A 14,052-nucleotide genomic window follows, 5' to 3' on the forward strand; every position below is an offset into this window, starting at 1 on the left:
GGACCTATGTTACTCTATGCGGTCGTGCGGACTGTCAGTGATTTTCACGCAGCGTGTGTCCGCTGTGTAAAACTCACGACATGTCCGATATTTGTGCATTGTTCGCGCATCACGCACCCATTGAAGTCAATGGGTGCGTGAAAATCACGCCCAGCACTCCCGCAGCCGTATAAACTATGGATGAAAACAGAAAAGCACCACGTGCTACAAACATACAAACAGAGTGTCATAATGATGGCGGCTGCGCGAAAATCACGCAGCCGCGCATCATACGCTGCTGCCACACGGAGCTGTTATGGACCTTTTGCATGCGCAAAACGCCACGTTTTTTGCGCGTGCAAAAAGCACACGCTTGTGTAAATCCGGCCTTAGGGTAGGAACACACTAGGCATGAACACTGCGGATTTTATGCAACACATTTTATTGTGGAAAATCCGCAGCGTATCACAGTCGCAGCAGAATGGATGAGATGTGAACTAATCCCATTCACACGCTGCAAAAAAAATGGACCTGCAGTGTGGCTTTTTAAGCCGCAGCATGTAAATGTATTCTGTGGAATCGCTGCTCCTCTGTTGCGGAAATGCTGCGGTTCTGCCGCAAAAATCACAAAAGAGAAGAAAAAAAAGGTACTTTTTTAAATTGATAAAGTTTAGACTTACCCCGGCCGTAGTCCTGGTGACGCGATCCTCTATTCTTAGCGCAGCCCCGCCTCCTGTCATGACGTTTCATACCATGTGACTGCTGCAGCGGTCACACGGTCTACAGCGTCATCCCAGGAGGCGGGGCTACGTTCAGAAGAGAGAGATGCGTCACCAGGACTACGGCCCTGGCAAGTCTAAACTTTTTTTTCCCTGCAGGATTCCCGCAGCGGACGCGCCTCACCAAACCTGCGCCACTATTTGGTGCGGTTTTGCTGGCGGAATTCCCTGCGGCTCCCGGGATAAGCTGTGTAGTTTTACTCAGCATATCCGCCTAGTGTGTCCCTTATGATGTCGCTCCTGGAGCTGCTGCCGCTCTCTAAATAGGCAGTTGGTTCAGTAGAATTTGGAATTATTTTTTTTTGTGAACCAGCTTAAAAAAATACAAAACTTTTGTGTTCGGGCCTGTTCACATCACTGTTCGCTTCCGCTCCGGGGTTCCGTCTGAGGTTTCTGTCGGGTGAACCCCGCAACGGAAAGTGAAAGTGACAGCACAGCTTCCGTTTCAGTCACCATTGATCTCAATGGTGACGCAAACATCGCTAATGGTTTCCGTTCGTCACCATTCCGGCTGGTTTTCGGACGGAATCAATAGCGCAGTCGACTGCGCTAATGGTGATGGAAACGGAAGCTGTGCTATCACTTTCACTTTCCGTTGTGGGGTTCACCCGACAGAAACCTCAGACGGAACCCCGGAGCGGAAGCGAACAGTGATGTGAACAGGCCCTAACACAAAAGTTTTGTATTTTTTTAAGCTGGTTCACAAAAAAAAAAAATTCCAAATTCTACTGAACCAACTGCCTATTTAGAGAGCGGCAGCAGCTCCAGGAGCGACATCATAAGGGACACACTAGGCGGATACGCTGAGTAAAACTACACAGCTTATCCGCCCCGGTAGCCGCAGGGAATTCCGCCAGCAAAACCGCACCAAATAGTGGCGCAGGTTTCGTGAGGCGTGTCCGCTGCGGGAATCCTGCAGGGAAAAAAATGTTTAGACTTGCCCCGGCCGTAGTCCTGGTGACGCATCTCTCTCTTCTGAACGTAGCCCCGCCTCCTGGGATGACGCTGTAGACCATGTGACCGCTGCAGCAGTCACATGGGATGAAACGTTATGACAGGAGGCGGGGCTGCGCTAAGAATAGAGGATCGCGTCACCAGGACTACGGCCGGGGCAAGTCTAAACTGTTTTATAAATTTAAAAAAGTGCCTTTTTTTTTTTTTCTCATTTGTGATTTTTGCGGCAGAACCGCAGCATTTCTGCAACAGAGGAGCGGCGATTCCACAGAATATACATTGACATGCGACTTAAAAAGCCAAAAAGTCACACTGCAGGTCCATTATTTTTGCAGCGTGCGGATTTGTTCAAATCTCATCCACTCGGCTGCGACTGTGATACGCTGCGGATTTTCCACAATAAAATGTGTTGCATAAAATCCGCAGCGTTCATGCCTAGTGTGTTCCTACCCTAAGGCCGGATTTACACAAGCGTGTGCTTTTTGCGCGCGCAAAAACGTGGCGTTTTGCGCTTGCAAAAGGTCCATAACAGCTCCGTGTGTCAGCAGCGTATGATGCGCGGCTGCGTGATTTTCCCGCAGCCGCCATCATTATGACACTCTGTTTGTATGTTTGTAGCACGTGGTGCTTTTCTGTTTTCATTCATAGTTTATACGGCTGCGGAAGTGCTGGGCGTGATTTTCACGCACCCATTGACTTCAATGGGTGCGTGATGCGCGAACAATGCACAAATATCGGACATGTCGTGAGTTTTACGCAGCGGACTCGCGCTGCGTGAAAATCACTGACAGTCTGCACGGCCCCATAGAGTAACATAGGTCCGTGCGAGCCACGTGAAAATCACGCACGTTGCACGGATGTATTACACGTTCGTCTGAATAAGCCCTAACAATAAGGCCCAGTTCACAGAGTTTTTGGGCCTTGATATTGACTCGGACACTGCGTCAGAATCAGCACCAAAAAACTTCCAAAACCGCCTTCCATTGATTTAATCTGAAATCAATGGGAGCCAGTCGCGGAAAAAAGAAAAAGCAGCACGTCCTTTCTTGCCGCGGTTCCGCCTCTGACCTGCCATCGAAATCAATGGGAGGCAGAAAATGCATTTTTCGCTGCGTTTTCTGTCTGCTGTCCTCAATCGCCGCAGGCAAAAAACGCGGCAAGATAGTGTGGGCAGGTCAAAATCTGCCTCAAAATTCGGTGCGCGGTTCCAGGCGGTCGCCGGTGCGCATGCGCGGGAGTTTGCGGGTGCGCGTGATCGGTCGCACGGGCGGCGGTGTTTGACGGCCCCCATGCTACCCAGGGCCGCCATCAGGGGGGGTATTAGGGGTACTGATGTGAGAGGCCCGGCCAAACCTAATTGAAAGGGGGGCCCGCAGCTCATGACATTCTTTTGGTGAAAAAAACGGGCCCCATTGCAGGGGCCTGTTTTTTTTTCTACCAAAGGCAAGTCGCGGCAGTTTGCCGGGCCCCCCTTTCAATTAGGTTTGGCCGAGCCTCTCACATCAGTACCCCTAATACCCCCCCTGATGGCGGCCCTGGGTACCATGATATAGTACTGGACGGAGTACCGTTAACAGGCGGTGCCACGGTAGGGGGGCCCAGAAAATGTAGCTGTAGGGGGCCCTGAAATTCCTGATGGCGGCCCTGATTGCAGTGGCCTGAAAGTAGCGATATCCTATCCCAGGAAAAGTGCAAGTGCATATATTTAGGAAAAAAAACAGTCCATATGAAAGAGGGAGGGGTCAATACTATCAGGAGTACACCAGCACCTTACCTATCTCAGTGGTCCTGCAAGTCTGCATGTCATGTGTAGGACCCCAACGCGCGTTTCGCGATCAGTGCTTCCTCAGGGGGTATAATGTCCGCTTAGTGGCCCCCACACAGTATAGTGTCCCTGTAGATTTTTCGAAACAGCCTCCCTGTAGACCGTGAAATAATCCCCCCCACCTCCTCAATGTAGATTGTGCCATACAGCCCCCCCCCACCTCCCCCTTGTAGACAGTGCCCAAAAACAATAATTGTACTCACCTAGGCCCCAATCCCATGACTAACTGAGCTGCACCATGATGGGATCTTGTAGCCTGGTACAGAGTTTCCCAACCTTTTCGGACTCGAGGCAGCACTGGAAAAATAACATTTCCTCAGGGCACCCCTACCAAAAATTGTTTCCAGAAAGACAGAAAACGGCAAAAAAAAAAAGCACTACACTCATAGGGTACGTTCACACAGCATTTTTTTGAAAGGCAAAAAAATCTGCCTCAAAATTCCTTCAGGAAGTGACCCCATTGTTTGACCTTTTTTGTTGTGCTTTTTTCTAAAGTCGTTGAAGCTAATGCAAAAGACGCAGGGGACAAAACGGGAGGCGCAGGTATTTTCTGCCTCCTATTAATTTCAATTGGAGGTCAGAGGTGGAAACCACTTGAAGATCATCAGCCCCCCACTCACAGTAAAATGACCATCAGCCCCCCACTCACAGTAATGACCATCAGCCCCCCACTCACCGTAAAATTACCATCTGCCCACCACTCACAGATTCCCCTTGTAGGTAGCGCCACACAGCCCCCCTGTAGGTAGCGCCACACGGCCCCCTTGTAGATAGCAACCCCCCTTCCTGTAGATAGCGCCACTGTAGCTCCCTGAAGGACCGGAATCCCTGTGTGGCCTGGAGCACTCCTTGATACCTCTGTCCATATATGGACAGTGACATCAGGGGAAACTCCTGAAGCGGAATCCCCGTGCACAGCGTTGCCGACGCTGTGACTAGGGATTCCACTCCAGGAGAAGCTCCTGTCTGTGTCCATTTATGGACAGTGATGTCATTGGCTTCTCCTAGAGTGGAATCCCCCTGCAACACTGTGGACGGGGATTCCGCTTCAGGAGTTTCCCCTGATGTCAATGTCCATATATGGATAGAGACATCAAGGAGCGTTCCAGGTGCGGAATAACCGGCCACACTGGGATTCCGTTTCTTTTTTTTTTTTTATTTCAATAGATTTTTATTGATTTTTTCAACACAAATACAAGAAACATACATGGGAAGATCTCTAAACATTTCGAGATCTGTCTTACACTCTATAATGCAAACACGCAACCACAAGTTAACAATGCCTCCATTAAAACTTGCCCTTGGTTAGATCCAACCTATACATTACTTGAAATATCTAGATTGTAACCACTTATCCCACAACTGATTAGTGCGATGCTGTATGTGAACTTGTGATAATAATGTAATTTCATAATGACATTGCATATTCACCCTTTGAATAACTTCTCTAATATTCGGAAATTCTGGAGACTTCCATGTCCGAGCTATAGTTAGTCTAGTAGCAATTAAAATATGATGAATAATTACTCTCTTGTCCGGTGGGACGTCTTCCAATGTGATATCCAAAATAGCTAGAGAGGGGTTACTCTCAACCCGGAATTCTAATATTTCTGAAATTAAGTTAAATGTGTCCAACCATATTGGAGCTATATTAGGGCACGACCACCACATGTGTATTAAAGAACCCATGAGTCCGCATCCTCTCCAGCACAATCTAGAGGCCCCTTGGGTACTGTGTGCTACCCTAGTTGGAGTAAGATACCATCTAAGATGGATTTTTTTCATTAATTCCGTGTGATTCACACATTTGGATAATTTAGACGACCAACATGACGCTTTAATCCATTGCTCAATAGAGTAGGAAGTCCCCAGTTCACCTTCCCATTTTGTCATATATGCTGCCTTCCCTGTTTTCCCCATCTGAATAATAAGATCATAACTACATGTCATCCCTTTTACCACTCCTGACTCCGCCCACATAAACCTGTGAAAGGAATTAAAACTATCTGTTGTCGATTGTATTTTTACTGACTGCATGAGATGTCTGATTTGAAGATACTGAAAGAAAAGACTAGAGGAAATATTATGGGTTTTTGAAATATATTCGAAAGATTTGAACGTGTCCCCTTCGTAAAAGTCCGATATCCATTCAATCCCAGCTTCCACCCAAGGGGTAAACAAAATATTAGGAAGAAATAGTGCGAGAACTTGGGTTGGGATTTTAGTTAATGGCACTTGAATCCACTTTTCATTACATACATATTTACTCCACACCTGAAGAGAATCTGCCATTGATCGTAAAGGCATGGGTGGAGCTTTAGCTCCCAGATATACAGCCATCATAAAATGTTTCATTAAGAACTTAGGGAACATTGCGTCCTCTATTTGAGACCATAATGGTTGCTCAGTGGAAAACCAACTTGGTTTCATCTGATCCATTATAGCCGCTACATTGTAGGCTTTTAGGTTAGGAACGCCCAAACCTCCATATTTCCCTCTCTGAAACAGTAAATGTTTAGCTACTCTTGCTCTCTTATTGTTCCAAATGAATCTCATAATTACTGTTTGTAATCTGGACAATAATGAGGTCGATATTAAATAGGGTAACGTCCTGCAGTAGTATAGGTATTTGGGCAATATTAACATTTTTACTATATTAATCCTGGCCATCCAAGATAATTGAAATTTATCCAATCTATTGCACTCTTTCGTTATATGAGATAGAAGCGTCATGTAGTTTTTATTCATAACCATGAATGGGTGAGGTGTCAACATTATACCTAGATATGATAGCCCCTCATTCGCCCATATGAAGTTAAAGCTAGAGAGAAGTGGTTTCATTATTGGAGGAATATGAATGGGCATTATCAGGGATTTTGCTACGTTCAGTTTGTAATATGACATTTCAGAATAACACGCTATGATCCTAGTTATTTCCGTCAAGGAAGACATGGGCGATTTACAGATTAATACCACATCATCTGCGTAAAGACCAATTTTATGTTCCCTTCCCCCTACTATAATTCCTGAAATAAGTGAAGATGTTCTAATCATTTCCGCGAATGGTTCCATACACAAATCAAAAATTAGGGGGGAGAGAGGACAGCCCTGACGAGTTCCATTGCTTATGAAAAACTTTTTGGACAAAAACCCAGATGTGTATACCAGAGCTGAAGGGAATGTATACAGGGAAAGGACCGCTCTTTTAATAAAAGAGTGAAAGCCAAATTTGTCTAATACCGCTTCTAAAAAACGCCAATGTACTCGGTCAAAAGCTTTTTCCGCGTCCAAAGAGAGGACTACCGTGGGTTCTAACGAGTCATATGCAATCTGGATCAAGTCTAGCATCCTTCTGGTGCCATCTCTGGCCTGACGACCTTTCACAAATCCTACTTGATCCAGTGAGATCAAGGAAGGTAGGCACTCATTTATTCGCATAGCTAATAATTTTGAGAAGATTTTAATATCGCTATTCAATAGCGATATTGGACGGAAATTCTCTGGTCTATCCGCCGTTTTTCCTGGTTTAGGGAGAGTTATCAGGATCGCCTGTAACATTTCTGAAGGAGGAGATTGTTTGGCTACCAACCCATTATATGTATTCGTCATGAATGGAGTAAGTATTTCTTCAAATATTTTAAAATATTCATTTGGGAGTCCGTCTGGGCCCGGAGCTTTATTTAATTTTAAACCCTTCAATATTTTCCGTAACTCTATCTCTGATATTGGCGTATTTAAGCTAAGTAGTTGAGACTCAGAGAGTTGTGGGAGCTTTATTTCCGACAAAAACTCTTTAATTCGGTCTGAAGAAGCGTGAGTTAGTGAAGGGTCATCCTTCAGATTGTATAATCGGCTATAATAATCTGCAAAGGAATCTGCGATCATTTGGGGATCATAAATCTTTTGTCCATTTGGACGAGCTAAATATGGTATTTTAGACTTAGCTGTTTGAACTCTCACCCTTTTCGCTAAGAGTTTACCTGGCCTATCCCCTTGTTCATAAAAATTCAATTTAAGGCGTTTCAAATTTTTATCGTATTGGACCAGATTCAGAACCTGTAGTCTATCCCGTAACTCTCTGAGAACTTCCCCCGTAGTCCTCGTAGGAGTTGATTTCATTAAGGATTCCTTGACTTTAATAGCCAACAACACTTCTTCCATTTCTTTGTTCCTAACTCTCTTTGCCCTAGCCGCCTGTTGAATAAAGAGACCCCTCACGAAAGCTTTATGGGAGCACCACACCATTTCTGGAGAAGCCGATGGGGAATTTATGTCAAAAAATTCTTCTAAAGCTGTTCGTATAGAATCTTGAACGGGCTTAGACTTCAAAAGAAACGTATTTAATTTCCAAGGGGCTCTTGGAGGGAAACTATATTGTGCCTTCAGTGTTAAGGATATGGGGGCGTGATCCGACCAAGTACTGACCCCTATTTCTGAATTCTCCGAGTTTAGGAGGATCTCCCTGTCCACGAGAAAAAAATCTATCCTGGAATACGCTGTATGAGGTGCAGAAAAAAATGTGAAATCTTTTTCGGATGCGTGTTGGTAACGCCATACATCGTGTAAATATTCCCCTGCTATCAGAGATTCTATGTCTAAACCTCTACCCCTTTCTGGGTTAGATCTATCCAATCTGTTATACATAACCGTATTAAAATCTCCACAAATCAGCAAGCCCCCTTGCTGTATCTTTTTAGTTTTAGTAAGAATTTTAGTGATAAACGGAATTTGCCGTTTATTAGGTGCATATAAAGACACTATGGTGTATAGAACTAAATCCAATTTGCATACCAGGATTATATATCTACCATGAGGATCTATTAATGACGCAATTTTTTCAAACACTACTGAGTTGTTGATTGCAATAGTAACTCCTGCTTTTTTCACATTGGTAGTAGCTGAAATAATGTTTAAAAATTTTGGATGTTTAAGAAGATGGACATCTTTTGTGCGCATATGTGATTCTTGAATGCATAATACATCACACCCAGATTTATTAGCTTCCTTCCACAACATAGACCTTTTATAAGGTGAGTTCAAACCATTTACATTGAGCGATACAAATTTAAGACCCATCTTGACTGAAAAGGCTTGACTTACGTTTAGCTTTAATCTTACCAGGGGAGAGGCCAAAAAGCAACCTTAAAGTAAAACAAACTTTAACATAACAACACACCGCTTTCCAACTTAGCGGATTGTTTGAAGAACCCAACAACCTGTTATTTCCCTCTTTCAGGGAAGAAAAGGGGGCAACGTCAGTAGGACCTGCCTTTCCCAAAGTAACCATGACTACCTCCCCAAGCAACCTCCTTAAATGACTACGACATTTGAAGCCATTATATATGAACACCATATTCTTAAACAATTATACAGTTATATCAGTCTCCCGTTTTCTTCCTGGATCTGCTTATTTTTTCTGACCACAATGGGGTGATCACTTCTGGACGAATCTCTTCCCTGCGTCGGGGACTTTGAGACGGCGAGGTAATAAATCCCCATTCCTGAAGTAATTCCTTCGCTGCTTCAGGTGAATTACACACGTGAATACTGCCGTTCCTGGATACAATCAGCTTCACCGGAAATCCCCATTTGTAAAGTATTCCTTTATCTCTCAAGATTCTTGTGAGAGGCATATATTCTCTTCGTTTTAACATAGTAGCTGCTGACAGATCAGGGTAGATCGCAATATCTTTAAAACGTTCCGGTAATTCTGGAGAGCTTTTTAAAGCCCTAAGGAATTCCTCTTTAATATGATAAAAGTGGATCCTGGCTATAGAATCTCTCGGGAGGTGAGGTGCAATATGCCGCGGTTTAGGAATTCTATGGATCCTGTCTATTGTCATATCCAAGTTGGATTTTTGAGGTAGAACCACGTTCAGTAGGTCAGTAAGATATGGAGCAAGCTGGTCCGGTGTCACTGATTCCGGAATGCCCCTGATTCTGACATTATTCCTGCGCGATCTGTCCTCAAGATCTAACACTTTGTTTGATAACCTTTGAACCTCCTCCTCTAGCGTTGAATTCGCATCAATTAACAAATTATGCGATTTGGCAAAGGATTCAAATTTGTGCTCGATATGATCCGTGCGCGACGCTATAGCCAAAATGTCAGTTTTCAGCTCCCCAACAATACTTTTAAAATCGGACTGTAGAGAGTCTCTCAAAGAATTTAGTAATTTTTTAATTGTGGTTTCCGAAACTGGGTGTAAGTCAGAGTCTTCCCCCATGTCATTGTTTAAGGACTCTGCTCTGGAAGAGGATGCAGGAGAGGGCGGGGGGAGTGATAACCGTCTCTTTGCTCCAGCCTGTCTAGAGGGAGAAGTGGCAAAAAACTCTGTGAGTTTAGTCGGTTTCGCTTTTTGGTCTTTCTTTTTTGTAGTGCCGCCCATTGTAAAGTATGATACACACGGTAAGCGAGAAAATTATAATAAACGTTCAATGCAAGTAACTGTGTACTTTATTTATCTCTGCCAGTAACTGTAGATATATCCTTGTACCGTATTGCGTTTTATGTTATATCTTGCTATGGAAAAGATGGGAAATGGCGGCTGCTCCTGCTCAAGCAGACTCTCTTTTAGTTCCTCCTATATTCTCTTTGCTGTGGTGGAAATCAATATCAAGTGGAGGATAGCTTGTGAAAGTCTGTGACTCTGCTCAACCTCCTTTCCACTGTGTGCACTGACCTGTTGTGACCCTCCAGAAATAAAGTTTATCACAATGGCGTTTCTTCCCTTCTAGGCCGTTCCCCTCCTTCCCCTCTTTCTCCTGCAGTGCTACTGACCCTCCGTGGGCTGCTGTGACTCCCCTCCTCACCTCCGTTCACAGAATCCTCACTGCTCTCCTGGAATCTGGCCTCCTGACCGCTGTTAATCTCCCAGACGAGATATCTGTAGGGCGCCTTAGCCCGGGAAGCCGTGCCTCGTGACTCCCCTCCCCCACGATGCTCCGACTTCTGAGACGAGTTTCCTCCGTTCCCCAGCTGATTCTCTGACCTCACTGCGCCCTCCGGGCTTAGGGTACGTTCATCTGCCGGGAGACTTCTTTTCCTGGTGTCCAATAGGTTTATTTAAGCCGGTTTGGGCTTCTTAGTCACGGAGCTCCCTGTTACACGTCCGTCCTCATGCAGGTCCAAGCCACGCCCCCCTGGGATTCCGTTTCTTAAGGGAGCTACAGTGGCGCTATTAGATAGCAGAGTAGGGAGATACCTCCCTGCTCTGCTATAGTGCTGTAGCAGCCGCTAGCGGCGCCACCGCCCTCATGTCCGGTGTCGCCCCTAGCGACAGCTATGGCTGCTACAGCGGTAGCGTCGGCCACTGAGTGAAGAAGCACCCGGGCGGAAAGGCGACCGCTGAGTCGCCGGGCCCAGGCGCTTCTGAAACAAGCAAGGGAAAGCAGCCAGTGTAGCGCCCCCTTCCACCTGCTGGAGGGATGCGCCCTGTGCGAAGGCACAGTTCGCACACCCCTAAGGCCGGCCCTGGATAGAACCCCCCCCCCACACCTCCCTCTTGTAGATAGTGGCATACAACCCTCTCTGTAGATCGCCATAAAGCCCCCTTGTATATAGTGCTATACAGCCCCCTCCCTTGTATATAGTGCCACACCGCCCCCCCTTAGTATATAATGCCACACAGACCCCCTGTAGATTTTCCCGCACACAGCCCCCCTTGTGTATAGTGCCACACAGCCCCCCTTGTGTATAGTGCCACACAGCCCCCCTCCCTTGTATATAGTGCCACACAGCCCCCTCCCTTGTATATAGTGCCACACAGCCCCCTCCCTTGTAGATAGTGACACACACAGACCCCTGTAGATTACGCCACACAGCCCTCCTTCTTGTAAATAGTGCCATACTACACTCCCTTAGTAGTGCCACTCTGCCCCCTTGCATATAGTGCCACTCTGCCCCCCTTGCATATAGTGCCACCCTGCTCCCCCAAAAAATATTTATATTGTAATTACCTTGCCCCGTTCCTGCGATGGATGGAGAGCTGCACATCCTCCATGCAGGACGCATGCGCAGACCATAGTGATGCAGTGACGTCATCACGCTGGCCTGCGCAGGGAATCTTCCCAGCGCCTTATAGGCTGCAGGCCTAACACGGCCTGCAGCCTATAGTATTTATCCTGAGGATGCAGATACAAGTGAATGCGGCTGTTGCTAGCACCAGGGCCCTCTCTGGTGCTAGAGACTCCACCGGGCATGAGCGGGCCGTGGCGCCCTGCCCATAAACGTTAGGGGCCGGGCAGCGCGGGGCCCGTAGTGGCTTTGCTACCACTGTAGCAGCCATAACAACTGTTAGCGGCGCCACTAGGCATGTCAGCGGGCAGTTACGCCACTGCCTGTGCTTCAGTAAATTAGCACACTAGGGCCACATGTGGGATATTTCTTAACTGCAGAATCTTGGCAATAAATATTAAGTTGCATTTATCTGGTAAAAACTTCTGTTAGAGAAAAAAAAAGATTAAACATGAATTTCTGCAAAAAAATAATAATTACATTTGTAAATTTCACCCATACTTTACATTAATTGTAAATGCTGTTTTGAATAATTTGAGGGGTGCAGTGTTTTTTTAATGGGGTGATTTATGGGGGTTTGTATTGTATGGGCCCCTCAAAGCCACTTCACAACTGAACTGGTCCATGAAAAAATAGCCCTTTGAAATTTCTGCTAGAGTTCTAAGCCTTGTAACATCCCAGAAAAATAAAAGAATGTTCAAAAAGCAATGCAAACATAAAGTAGACATATGTGTTAATTAGAAACTATTTTGTGTGGTATAATTATATGTCTTACAAGCAGATACATTACAAAAATTTGCCATTTTAAAATATTTCATTTTTCGCAAAATTTTGGTGTTTTTCACAATTTAATTGCTGAATGTATCGACCATATTTGACCTGTAACATAAGGTCCAATGTGTCCCGAGAAAACAATCTCAGAATCGCTTGGATAAGTAAAAGCATTCCAAAGTTATTACCACATAATGTGACACATGTCGGATTTGAAGAATAAGGCTCTGTCAGGAAGGTCAAAATTAGCTGCAGCAGGAAGGGGTTAAGATTAGCCTTCTTACTTTAAAACTCTCAATAACCTGGGCTCCTCATACCTCAAAGACCTAATGGTGACAACGCACCGCAACTTGTCCCCTCCCCTGACAAAATAAACTGTTCCCAAAATCCAACAGAAATCTTATGGCAAAGCCCCACGTGGCGGAATTGCTCTGGAATTCCGCTGCGGACACTCCGCAGTGTTAATCCGCAGCGGACCCGTTTCTCCATTGCCTTCCACTTCTTTTTAGTAGGCTTCGTTTAGACGAGGCGGACAATTCTGCTGCGGAGCATAGGCTGCGGTGCGGAATTTGGTGTCCGCAGCATACAATGGATGTTGCGGACCAGTGGCGGACTGGTTGCGGACTCATTGCGGAAGTTCTCCATTGACTTCAATGGAGATTCTAAATTCCGCAATGAAGTCCGCAGATGTCATGTACATGTTATGTGTGCTGCGGATGCGTATTGGTTTTTTAACATGACATTTCTTCATTCTGGCTGGACCAACGTATTTCTAGGTCTACAGCCAGACTGAGGAAGTCAATGGGGCTCCCGTAATTCCGGGTGACTACGTGTGTGCACCCATAATTACAGGTGACTACGTGTGTGCACCCATAATTACGGGTGACTACGTGTGTGCACACGTAATTATGGGAGCGTTGCTAGGCGACGTCAGTAAATAGTCACTGTCAAGGGTGCTGAAAGAGTTAAGCGATCGGCAGTAACTGTTTCAGCACCCTGGACAGTGACTACCGATCACAATATACATCAACCTGTAAAAAAAAAGAGAAGTTCATACTTACCGATAACTCCCTGCTTCTTTCTCCAGTCCGGCCTCCCAGGAACACGTTTCAGTCTAAGTGACGGCTGCAGCCAATCACAGGCTGCAGCGGTCACATGGACTGCCGCGTCATCCAGGGAGGTCGGGCTGGATGCCGAAAGAGGGACGCGTCACCAAGACAACGGCCAGTAAGTATGAAATTCTTTTACTTTCACTAGGGAAAGTGCTGTCCCTTCTCTCTATCCTGCACTGATACAGGGAAGGGAAGTACTTTCACCTCAATATGCAACGGCCAGTCCGCATCAATTTACTGCACATTTTGGGCAGATCCGCCAACGCAGATTCTGTGCGGCATTGATGCGGACAGTTGCAGAAGAAAACCGCCACGTGGGGCCATGCCCTTATGGTGCTTGAACGTTCTCACGCTTTGCTTTCCAGTTTGTTGGATTTTCTAGTCTGTTAAGATTGTGTTGAGATGCATTGAAATGTGTGCAGCCATCAGATGTGAAACGGATTAAGGTCTACTTGGCAGAACACAGACACGCTAAACCAAGCTGTAATATAGTTCAAGCCAAAATGAAAAACCAGTTAAGCTAGAATAAAGCAGAAGCAGCTGACATGACTCAAAGTTTATTCAGGGTTACAGAAGGATGGAGCAAGAGGGAGGAAAAACTTTATTATTGTTTTT

This window comes from Rhinoderma darwinii, chromosome 4 (genome assembly GCF_050947455.1).
Source record: "Rhinoderma darwinii isolate aRhiDar2 chromosome 4, aRhiDar2.hap1, whole genome shotgun sequence".
Lineage (NCBI taxonomy): Eukaryota > Metazoa > Chordata > Amphibia > Anura > Rhinodermatidae > Rhinoderma > Rhinoderma darwinii.